The sequence below is a fragment of the Octopus sinensis genome, linkage group LG13 (assembly GCF_006345805.1).
Source record: "Octopus sinensis linkage group LG13, ASM634580v1, whole genome shotgun sequence".
Classification (NCBI taxonomy): Eukaryota; Metazoa; Mollusca; class Cephalopoda; order Octopoda; family Octopodidae; genus Octopus; species Octopus sinensis.
Window position 1 is genome coordinate 64,462,127 of NC_043009.1, and position 12,978 is coordinate 64,475,104.

The 12,978-nt window shown below is 38.0% G+C and overlaps 1 protein-coding gene across 3 annotated transcripts in view; it reads right to left on the minus strand.

Annotated features, from left to right (window-relative positions):
* LOC115218497 (organic cation transporter protein-like) overlaps nt 1–12,978 on the minus strand; it is an 80,239-nt gene that overhangs the window by 31,955 nt on the left and 35,306 nt on the right. The gene's annotated exons all lie outside the window — the stretch shown is intronic.

The following is a 12,978-nucleotide window of genomic DNA, read 5'->3' on the forward strand; positions in this document are numbered from 1 at the left end:
TAGCTCCTTTTGGGTAGTCAAGAAATATAAATATATATATATATATAATATATATATATATATATATATATATAATATATATATATATATATATAATATATATATATAATATATATTATATATATTTATATGTATGTATTTATATTTATACTTATATATATATTATATATATATATATATTTATATATATATATATATATATCTATATATATATATATATATTATATATATATATTTATATTTATACATCTATATATTCAAATTTATATATATTTATATATATTTAAATTTATATATATGTATATATTTATATATATATATATATATATGTATGTATATATATATGTATATATACATACATACATATATATATTTATATATGTATACATACATACTTACATACATACACACACACACATATATATATATTTATATATATATCGCTGGAGTATATAAAAAAACAAAAGACGAAGACGGGTGTTAAAACAACAAACAGATGTATTAGTTTAACGCTCGGGAAGTGAGAAAGTCTTTTACGTTTCGAGTCTACGCTCTTCAACAGAATGGAACAAAAAATAAGCAGAGAGAGAGAACATAAAAAAAGGTGGCTCGCAAAAAAAGTGGCTTGCGATCAACCATGGAGAATGCCGGACAGAGGTGGTCAGACAGGGGGAGCTAGAAAGGGGAGATAAAAAAGTAATGGTGATCCCAAACGAAGGTGTGCGTGCTTGTGTATGTGAGAGCGTGTATGTGCATGTGGATAGAGGCTGGTGATCTTGACGTGTGCGTGTGTGCATGTGTAGGTGTGTGAATGATGGTGTGGGTGCTGGGAACTGGTCAGTGCTAGTGTGTGCGGAGTGGTGTGATGTGTTGTGGTGTGTTGTGGTTGTGTTGCGGGAGGCAATGGGGGAGGAGAAGCAAGGGTGGGGGGTTGAGTGAGGGTGGGGTGGGATATGTGGGAGTAGGATGTGTGGGATGGGACGGGGTGGAATGGGATGTATAGGGATGGTGGGTGGAAATGTGTAGGGGTGGGATAACGATGGACGGGTGACGATGAAAGGAGTGGGTGGAATGGAAAAGGTGGATAGGAGTGAAGAGAGGAAGTAGTTGTCAGAGTAAGAGAGGAGAGAGAAGAGAGGAGGGGGTTAGATGAAGATGAGAGTCCGAATGGCCCCTGTGCAAGGACAATCCGAACATAGACAGGTGTTGTAGAGAATGAGCGGTAGACCGGAAATGTCGCGATATTGGGGTGTCTTTGCCGAGTCTGATGTCTCGGAGGTGTTCCGCGAACCGGTCAGCCAAGCGGCGTTCCGTTTGAGCGATGTACAGAGAAGGACAGAAAGAGCAGGAGAGGCATTAAGTGACGTTTCTAGGAGTGCAGGTGAAGGATTCAGTGATGTAATAGGGACGATGATGGGTGCCTGTGACGATGGAGAAGTATGGGGCAACGGATGGTGGTGTTGGAGAGGTAAGAGCAGGGGAACGAGACAGGATGGGAGGTTGGATTAGGGAAGAAACTGTGGACCAGGAGATCACGTAGGTTGTAGGTTCGTTTGAAGGAGGGGAGGAGTCGGTTAGGGAAGATGTGCGAAGTGGAGGGTCGGACTGGAGTCACTGGAAGGCTCGGACAACGGTGCGTTGGAGAGGTAGGGTGGAGGGGTGGTAGATGAGGGGAAACGGGAGACGGGTGACGGCAGGGCGGGTACAGGGGCAGAGAGCAGATGTACGGTCCATGGAACGTGCTCTGGCAAGGGCGGTGTGGACACTGGTAGAATGAAGTGGCGAGCCATGAGTTCAGACAGAATCTCAAAGTCATGGCTGTCACTGCAGAGCCTGCGCAGACAGAGGAATTGGGAATAGGGGACGGAAAGCGTGGTGTGTTTATGGTGGAAGGAGGAGAAGTTAAGGTATGAGTGTGAGTCTGGGTGTATGTAGTGGATGGAGGTGGTGAGAGTGGAGTGATGAATGCTGACTGAAATGTCGAGAAAGGCAACGGAAGTGTTGGAAATAGTGAAGGAGAAGTGGAGGGCAGGATGGAAAGATTGGAGAAAAGAGAGGAAGGAGTCTAGTTGTTCGCAGGAGAGTGAAGTAACACCCATTTAGTCGTCAATATAACGACCATATAGTTCGGGAGTGGGACCAGTGAAACTTGAGAATATTTGGGCCTCAACGTAGCCAACGAACAGTTTCGCATAGTTGGGGCCCATTCTTGTTCCCATGGCCACTCCCGAGACTGCTTGTAAAAATCGCTCGCGAACGAGAAGCAGTTAAGGGAGAGAACTAGTTCGGCCAGACGAAGAAGTGTGGATGTGTCAGGTTGGGGGTTGGATCCAGGTTAGGGGGTGGATCGGAGCTCAAGGTAGTGTTGGAGTGCACGAAGACCCTTGTGGTGAGGGATCACAGTGTATAGGTTCTTGATGTCAAGAGTGAAGAGAAGTTTAGAGGAGCCAGAAGGGAAGGAGAAAGAGATGAACAGACGAAGAGCATGGTTGATGTCATGGATGTGAGAGGGGAAGGAAGCCACTAGAGGGGCGAGGACACGGTCAGGATGTCTGGAGATGAGTTCGGTAGGGAAGTTGCAGGCGGAGACGATGGGGCGGCCAGGATTGTAAGGTTTGTGGATTTGGGAGAAGAAGTTAATTGTGAGGGTGCAAGGGATGCGTACAGCGAGGTTGGAGGCGGTGGAGGAAACGGGAGGAGGAAATGACAAATGACATTATTCATAGTGGAGGACATCGTCTGTTGGTAGCTGGGCGTGGGGCTGGAGGACAGAGGGCAGTAGAAGGAGGTGTCTTGAAGTTGGCGGAGAGCTTCGGCTTTGTAGAGGTCTGCGTGCCACATCACCATGGCTCCACCCTAGTCAGTTGGTTTTATGATGATGTCTTTGCGGCGTCGGAGACATCGAAGGGCCGAGAGTATGGCTGGGGAGATGTTCAGATGTATATATATATATATATATATATATATATATATATATATATATATATATATATAAAACACTCCGTCGGTTACGACGATGAGAGTCCCAGCTGATACGATCAACGGAACACCCTGCTCGTGAATTTAACGTGCAAGTGACTGAGCAATCCACAGACACGAGTACCCTTAACGTAGTTCTCAGGGAGATTCAGTGTAACACAGTGTGTGATAAGGCTGGCCCTTTGAAATACAAGTACTACTCATTTTTGCCAGCTGAGTGGACTGGAGCAACGTGAAATAAAATGTCTTGCTCAAGGACACAACGCGTCACCTGGAATCGAACTCACGACCTTACAATCGTGAGCCGAATGTCCTAAACACTAAGCCACGCGCTTATATATATATATATATATAAATACATAATTATTTGCAGGAACCAATACAATCAAGGTATTTTATAAGGGCAGTAAGGTGGGGTCAAGAACAACATATCCGTGCATCAACAGTAGATGTGGACACTCACGTACATACGAATGTATACACAAACAACTTGCTCTGTTACTTAAATATACGTGAACATAGACAGATCAATATACACATGGATATAAGTAACCATTATAAGGCGGCGAGCTGAGAGAAACGTTAGCACGCCAGGCGAAATGCTTTGAGGTATTTCGTCTGTCTTTACGTTTTGAGTTCAAATTCAGCCGAGGTCGACTTTGCCTTTCATCCTTTCGGGGTCGATAAATTAAGTACCAGTTGCGTATTGGGATCAATCTAATCGACTGGGTCCCTTCCCCAAAATTTCGGGCCTTGAGTCTAGAATAGAAAAGAATATAAGTACCCATTTATATATAAAACCACACAGAGTCATACTCCGGCATATAGTTCACTGTATGCTCCAGATCCAACGAAAAACGGTACAGACTTTTGTTGCAACCTAACTTATCAATCGATTCCGGGATTAATCTCACGGATTATTCAACTTCAGTAGAGAATGCAAAGAGGGGAAGATCCGTGGGATTAACCCTGAAATTGATTCAATATAGAGATAACAAATTAAAAAAAAACAGAATTCTGTTGGCTTGCCTTCCTCGATTTCAGCACGGCGTGTATTCATGGTGAATGTATATTCTAAAGACTCCGCCGGTTACGACGACGAGGGTCCCAGCTGATACGATCAACGGAACAGCTTGCTCGTGAAATTAACGTGCAAATGGCTGAGCATTCCACAGACACGTGTACCCTTAACGTAGTTCTCGGGGATAATCAGCGTGACACAGAGAGTGACAAGGCTGACCCTTTGAAATACAAGTACAACTCATTTTTGCCAGCTGAGTGGACTGGAGCAACGTGAAATAAAGTGTCTTGCTCAAGGACACAACGCGTCGCCGGGAATCGAACTCACAACCTTACGATCATGAGCCGAATGCCCTAACCACTAAGCCACGCGCCCTCACTATGAATGTATATTATAATGTGGTGATTGACGATTTAAAGTCAATTCCCAGTATATTGGCAGAGAAATCTTTTTTCTTTTGCCCTTGTTTATAATTGTTCATATATATATATATTCACGCATATATAGAGAGAGCGTAGTCGAAATTTATTAAATAACACAATACATACATACATGCATACATACATACATACATACATACATACATACATACATACATACATACATACATACATACATGCATGCATGCATACATACATAATACATACATACATACATACATACATGCATGTACATAATACATACATACATACATACGTACATACATACATATATGTATATAGATATATACATATATATATGTATATATATATATATGTATATATATATGTATTTAATATATATATATATATATATATATATATATATATATATATATATATATATATATATATATATATTTATATATATATTGTTTTGTGTATTCATTCTTGTACAAAGTGGGATGACACTCTGATCTAACGAAGGACTTATTCAAAACAAATACTGACCTGAAGAGATACGTTTTACACCCTTGATGGACGGTAGTAATTACACAAGATGTTAATGATATCTCACCAATATACTTTGAGTGTGACGGTGTGGAAACTATTGCAGTGACACCCGAATGAAGGATGTCCTTTAATTCTCATTCTTTTCATTATATAAACTCTACCGACACTGTACAGTTCCAGATATTATATCAAGGGATAGCAGACAGGGCTTTGTATAGCATATAACAAGGGGTTTTCTTATATTTTAGGAGTGATTGTTGATAACAATCTCAGTTGGAGTGCCCATATCAACAATAATGTCAATATAGTTCGTAGGATGAGCTCCTGGATCCTAAGAGCCTTCCGGTCCAAAGGACAAGATGTCATCATTCCACTTTTCTTTTCCTTTGTATGGCCACATCTCGAATGCTGTGGTCTTCCTATACGAAATACAACATCTCGAAAATTGAATCACCCCAGAGGACATTCACTAAATTAATTAAGGGCATGACTGATCTCGATTACTGGGACCGCCTTAAAGCATTCATATTCTACTCTCTCCAGCGCCGCCGCGAGCGATACGCCATTTGCACGATGTGGAGAATATACCGCCAGCATTACCTAAACGACCTCAATATTAGCTTTAAAATTCATTCAAGGCTAGGACCATGGGTCATACGCCCCCTATCCAATTCAGGATCACATGTAAATACACTGCAACACAATTTCTGTTCCTCAACAGGCCCTGCCCTATTTAACATTGTCCCAAAACAGATCAAAGCTGAAAAGGATCCCATCAACTTTGAACGGAATCTGGACAAATTTCCTCAAGGAATACCAGATAACCCACCTGTACCTGCATACAACTCACCCAACGAAAAGTCCCTACTCGAATGGACCACGATACCACAAAACTAAAGTTGAAAAGGACTTAGATAATCCTATCAGGATCTTTGGTGGAAACATATATAACGAAGTTTATATATATATATTATATATATATATATATATAGATAGATAGATATAGATATAGATAGATATAGATAGATAGATAGATAGATAGATAGATAGATAGATACATACATACATACATACATACATATATATATATATATATATATATATATATATATATATATATATATATATATATATATATTATATATATATATATATATATATATATATATATATATAACGAAGGCGGCTATACGCAATATAAAACCAAAGAGGAAAAATTCAGTTGTTACTAATTGTAAGTGAGGGTGCAGGTCAGCATATGTTCATGTACTGGCAAGGGGGGATAACCGCCGTAGAGCGAACGAGATTACTATGCTAGTGAAGTTTCGCTTGAAATGACAAGCTCATTAGTAATGACTATTCCATCGTTGGACGGTTTGGCTAAATCCTGTCTGTATATATATTACCATATGGATCAATGGCTGATATGGAAATTATAAAACAACGAAGGCGGCTATACGTCAATATAAAACCAAAAGGAAAAATCCACTTGTCACTATTTGCAACTGAGAGTCCCAGCGTATCCCCTACGTTCCTAGAAATGAGAGTTATATGGTATAAGTTATGTATTTATGGTATATAACAAATGAGGAAACAAGAAATGGAATTCATGATTTTCTTTATTAAGAACAACGATTGTTCTGATCCGTCTGGCGTCAGGCTCTGCCAGGTGAGATACTGTGCAACTGCTTGTTTTGCATCCTTCGGTGCAGATGCATCTCGTCGTGGGACTTTTCAAAAGGTACCTCGCTCAATAAACTCGGTTTCCCTTCGTTCTATCATAATGCATGTCGTTATTTGCCTGTAGAGCCTGGTTGCACACAGGTTCCTTGCTTTGGAATCACATGGGACACTTTTAATTTTTGTATGCAGTTAATAGGTCTACACACACACACGCGCACACACATGTATATATGTATAAATATATATATATAGATATATATATATATATATGTATATGTTATATATATATAATATATATATATATATTATATATATATATATATATATATATATATAATTTATAGATAAGGGCAAACGAAAAAATTTCTAATGCCAAATATGCCGAAATTGAACATATTGTCCATAACCTTAGAATTTTTCACAATACGCACGCTACTCGACTTAGCGTTTTGCTTCTTCTGTGGGTATGAGTAAGTATCTCATTTATTTCTTTGCCACATTTATCACTGACGAAGGGAGGGTTCTTACGAACTAACCCTGAAATCGGTCCGATATAGTAATAATGGAATTTTTTAGAAATTTCTGTCGCCTTTTTTTCGAGTAGCGTACGTATTGTGAAAAATTATATGGTTATGGACAATATGTTCAATTTCGGCATATTTGGCATTAGAAATTTTTTCGTTTGCCCTTACTTATAAGTTGTTTATAATTTTAACCTTTAAAGGTATTTTTTAATATACTGGCCATTGATAAAATTTTTTTCTTTCGAAAAATATTTTATCCTACATTAAATATATATATATATATATATATATGTGTGTGTGTGTGTGTGTGTGGTGTGTGTGTGTGTGTGTTCATTTAGAGATAATAGACCCCTTCATCTCACCATAAACATTTTTTTAAATTTTATATACCTACTACTTTATTACATGGCTACACGGGAAATGTACCTCATGAAACACGTGTAGCCAAGTTATAAAGTAGTAGGTATATAAAATAAAAACTCTTTTTTATATGGTGAGATGAAGGGGCCTACTATCTCTAAATGAAAATATATATTTCTTCATTGAGAATAATTTGAACCCCTGTTATGCCGGAATTTTTATTTCCTAAGAAATAAAATTAAATATATATAAATATATATATATATATAGAGAGAGAGAGAAAGAAAGAGAGGAGAGAATGAGATAGATAGGTAGATAGATAAACAGACACACAGGCAGACAGACAGATATAGCCAATTAAGTAAAAATCAAATAAATGAAAATAAACTTAAAAATTAAAATTAATAATTAAATACTGAAAATTAATTAAAGATATACACATATACCTATGTATTTATGCATGCACACACCCACACATTATATATATATATATAAGCAGAAGCGGAGGCAGAATTCGAAAAATCTCTCATTACCGCTATAGGGTTTAGTTTCGGTAAGACTGACCCATTTAAATTCATAGCTAATATTTCAGGAATTGAGTGAGCGAATATTTTCAGCTAAACGAGGTATTAGATTTCAGGTTAACTTTACGAAAACTGTGCTTGGAGGTTGAGATCTTGAGTTTCTCCGAGTTAGTAGTGGTTTCAATATAATAACTAGTATTGGAACATGTAGGTATCACCATTCATACACCACATTAACTTGGACCAATTTCCATTCAATGGACACTTATTCCCAGGTTTGGATTTACACGTGTTCTGGAGTATGTGTTATTGTTGGTAATATAGGGGGCCCGTTATCTATAGTTTCCAGTCAGGGTATGTTAAGATGCTCAGCGTTTGTCCCGGGTCAGTTACGGAATTTGTGGTAGTAACAGAATCAGTGCTAGCGGGAACTACAAGCGGAGTGCCCAGTGGAAGACTCAGTATTAAGTTCCATTTTAATGTGATCCCTTGTACAGGACTTGAAAAATAGGGGTTAGATATTCTCACATTGGCCCGATAGGGAGATTTACGATATTGGATTTTTAGTTTGTACTTATAAGATGGAGCTAAAGCAGCTGCTAAATTTTTAGCCGTGGATTAGGATTATATAAAGGGTTTTCTATTAAAGATTTTAATAGTTTATAAAAGGCCTTCGGAATAGCGGTTTTAGTGTTATTAGCGAAGAGAGGGTTATACAAACATATTTTGTGCTTCCTGGGTTTACTGATGTATGTAAAACCCAGCGTTCGATGCAGTTGAAGGAACTTGGCATTCTGAGGTTCGCCAGCATCCCTCTCTCTCTCTCTGTCTCTCTCTCTCTGTCTCTCTCTGTCTCTCTCTCTCTGTCTCTCTCTGTCTCTCTCTCTCTGTCTCTCTCTCTGCATATATAATAAAAACAGATCACCAACTGATCCATTGATCAATCAAGAAGTCAGTGATCACTTGTTTATCTGGTAACCTAATGAGCTGGAACTTATGTAACATATTACGCAATCTAACGAATTGCATTAAGTTTATGTCAATAAAACTCTTAACGAAACAATTGCAGCAGTATCAGATATTCTATTTGTCTGTTTTTATAACATCTTTTATGCCTCGCTTAACTTGGATAATTTTGGATATTTTTGGATAATATTTGGAGTCGTGGATCACCTGACAAACAGTGAACAAGGCATTTTATGCTGACTCTTAGTGGATTATTTGACAGTCTGGTTTACGTCGATCCGTTTAGCCATTTTGCCTTGTGATTCACGTTGATATGCCTTGATCGTTTATGAATCCTCTTTACTCAATAGTATCATACATACATTGCACACACACACACACACACGCACACGCATGCATATATATATACATATGTATGTTTATATATATGTATATGTATATATGTATATATATAGATATATATATATATGTATGTATATATATGTGTGTGTATGTATATATGTATATATGTGTATATATATATGTATATAAGTAATATATATATACATATATATACATATATATATATATAATATATATATTATATATATATATATATATATGTATATATAAAATATATATATATATGTATATATATATATACATATATATACATATATATATATATATATATATATATATATATATATATATATATATATGTATATATAATATATATATATATGTATATTATATATATATTATATATATATATATATATATACTAGCAGAGCTACCCGGCGTTGCCCGTGTTACATACAATTTAAGAATTACACTTTTCTGTTATATTTTCTCTAATGAACTGGAATATCTATGTTTCGAATTTCATCAAAATTGCAGATGAGGGTTATTTCCCTCTTTACCCACCCCCCCCTCCAAAAAAAATTGTAATCGTACCACATATATCCCATATTACTGGTTTTATGCGCATATTCCAAAATTCCAGTCATATTGAACCTGTTAAAAAGATTTTGCTTCTGAAAAATGAAGGTCATAGACCTCTAAAATGTGAGAGTTAAGGCTCCTGTTGGGGGTGGGCATCTTAATGTCAACCAAAGAGGTTGAATTGTTGAGAATCTTTTTTACTTGGGTCTTATATCTATTGTTTGAATTTCTTTGAAATAGGAAATATATGTTCACTGGGTTTGTAAAAGAGAGCAATGCTACAGGTAACCAAAAGACGAATGATCACAATAAGCAGTCAGTTACCCTACCCTAGTCGTTACCACTCCCGATGTAGGATTCCTCACCATCCAGGTGACAGGCACAGCTGTAAGATGCATTACGAATCTATAGTAATTGGATGGGGGTGACCCAACTGAAATAAACATTAATAACTGTGTGACGTGAGGGCTAAGGAGAAATGAAATTTGGAGTTTGCAAATGACCACTATACTGATATGTAACTGGACAGAATAAATTTACAATCTATAAATGTCTTTGAATAACCAGTCACTCGTCTGGGAAGGCCTTGAAATCAATGTTACCATCTGGGGACTATGTGTGAACGAGTGATAATAAAAAGACTGAAAGGAGGCCTGCAATCAAATAACTTTACTCAACACTTTGCAACTGAATCAGTGGAGACAAAGATGCCTCTCATTTACTTAACAATTTATGCTCCACATTGCAGAAATCACAATGTAAGTGTATGTCAAAGCAAACTGTTACACTGTTGTACCATTGAATTAGAGATAATGCTCAACTTTTATGCTCGGGTAACCCTACAGCTTCGAAGAGCGCAACTGTATTCGTTTTTGCTTTGATAAAAAGACAAAATTGTGGGTGTTAAGTCCCCATGGTGGGGTCTTTATAACTTGAAAGAAGATGAAATTTTATAAATATTATTTCATTTGTGTCTAATATCTATGGTTAAAATTTCCTCAACACCAAAAATACATGAATTGTCATGGGGGTTATGGCCCTAATGCATAGAATATAATTTCCAAATTTCATATAGATTCAGTACTTTTGACCTAGTTTTGGATAAAAAAAGAAATGACTAAAATTTGGGAGTTAAGGCTCTATGTAGATAGATAGATAGATAGATAGATAGATAGATAGATAGATAGATAGATAGATAGATAGATAGATAGATAGATAGATAGATAGATAGATATAGATATATACACACTCACACACATACAAAGATAAATTGATAGATACAACTGATTGGGCAAACAAAAATATGAGACACAGCCTAGTCCTTTTTTTGTTGATAAGCCTGTTACTTATTGTATTAGTTTGTTCTTGTGAAACCAGTAAGATAAGTGGATGTAAATATATGAACAGCAGTTGTGAAGCAGTGATGAGGGCGAAACACAGACACAAAGACATACACACATACACTTACATATATACATACATATATATACGATTGATTTGCTTCAGTTCCTGTCTACGAAATCCATATATATATTGTTGCTGGCATCCTTTTCGTCTCGGAAGACAATAGAGTTGTGCATAAAATAATCTAGTCCGGCTTTTACATTTCATGTCCTAATACATCTCCTGCTGTGGCTGTGTAGTCCTATTCTGGACAAACACTCCCTCTGGCAGGTGCCGCAAATGTAGCGAAGACTTTGCCTGGCTGGTTGTAATGTCATACTTTCTTGTTGACGTCTTTTCTTGTTTTTCCCTTTCTTCTCTCCCTCTATGTCACTCCTTTGTGTTCCCTCTTTTACGGTACGTCGCCAATCTCCACAGTTGCTGGCAACTGCTTCCCAGTTGGTAATATTGATGTTGCAGGCATTCATGTCCCTTTTTCAAACATCCTTGTATCGTAAGAACGGTCTTCCCACAGACCTAGTGCCCCTAGCAAGCTCTCCGTAGAGTATGTCCTTGGAAATTCTGCCATCTTCCATACGGCTAACATGTCCAAGCCATCTCCTCTTTGTGTGAGGAGTGCAAACATGCTTGGTATTCCTGCTTGCTTGAGGACATCTTTGTTGCGGACATGGTTCTGCCATTTGATGCGAAGGCTTTTCTGGAGGCAGAGCAGGTGAAAGATATTTAGGCGACGTATGGCGTCGTACGGCGTATGTATGGCGTCCAAGTCTCACTTCCATACAGTAGAGTGCTAAGTACACATGCCTGGTAAATCTTCATTTTTGGTCTTGGTCAGCTTATTGTTGTCCCATGCCCGTTTGGATAGTTGGGCCATCACAGCAGCTGCCTTGCCAATGCGTATATTGAGCTCAGCATCAAGGGATAGGCTGTAGGTGACGGTAGAGCTAAGATAGGTAAACTTCTCCACCTCTTGTAGTCTGTGGTCTCCAATATGTATGTTTGGGATGTCCGATGCAGCCTGACCCATGATGTTGGTCTTCTTGAGGCTGATAACTAAGCCAAAGTCGCTACATGCTTGCTCAAAACTGTTGATGAGCCTTTGTAGGACTTCTTCTGTGTGTGATACCAGAGCGGCATCATTAGCAAATAGCACCTCCTTGATCAGGACGCTTCTAATTTTGGTCTTGAAACGCAGACGCGAGAGATTGAACAGTTTCCTGTCACTTCTACTGTGCAGAAACACTCCATCATCTGATGTCTGAAAGGCATGTGACAGCAGCAGCGAGAAAATGCCAAATAATGTAGGTGCAAAAGCACAACCTTGCTTTACCCCGTTTTTTATTTGGAAGGCGGCTGATGTTAAACCATTGTGCTGTATGGTGCCTTGCATATCATCATGGAAAGATTTGATGATCCTCAGCAGCTTTGGTGGACATCCGATTTTTGGAGCAGATGAAGAGGCCTTTTCTACTTACCAAGTCAAAGGCCTTTGTCAGATCAACGAAGGCGATATATAATGGCATTTTCTGCTCTCTGGACTTCACCTGAAGTTGGCGTATGGAGAATATCATGTCAATAGCTGATCTGCTTCTTCTAAAGCCACACTGCGATTCTGGATAAATTCGAGAAGCAAGCAGTTGTAGCCTGGACAGGATAATGCG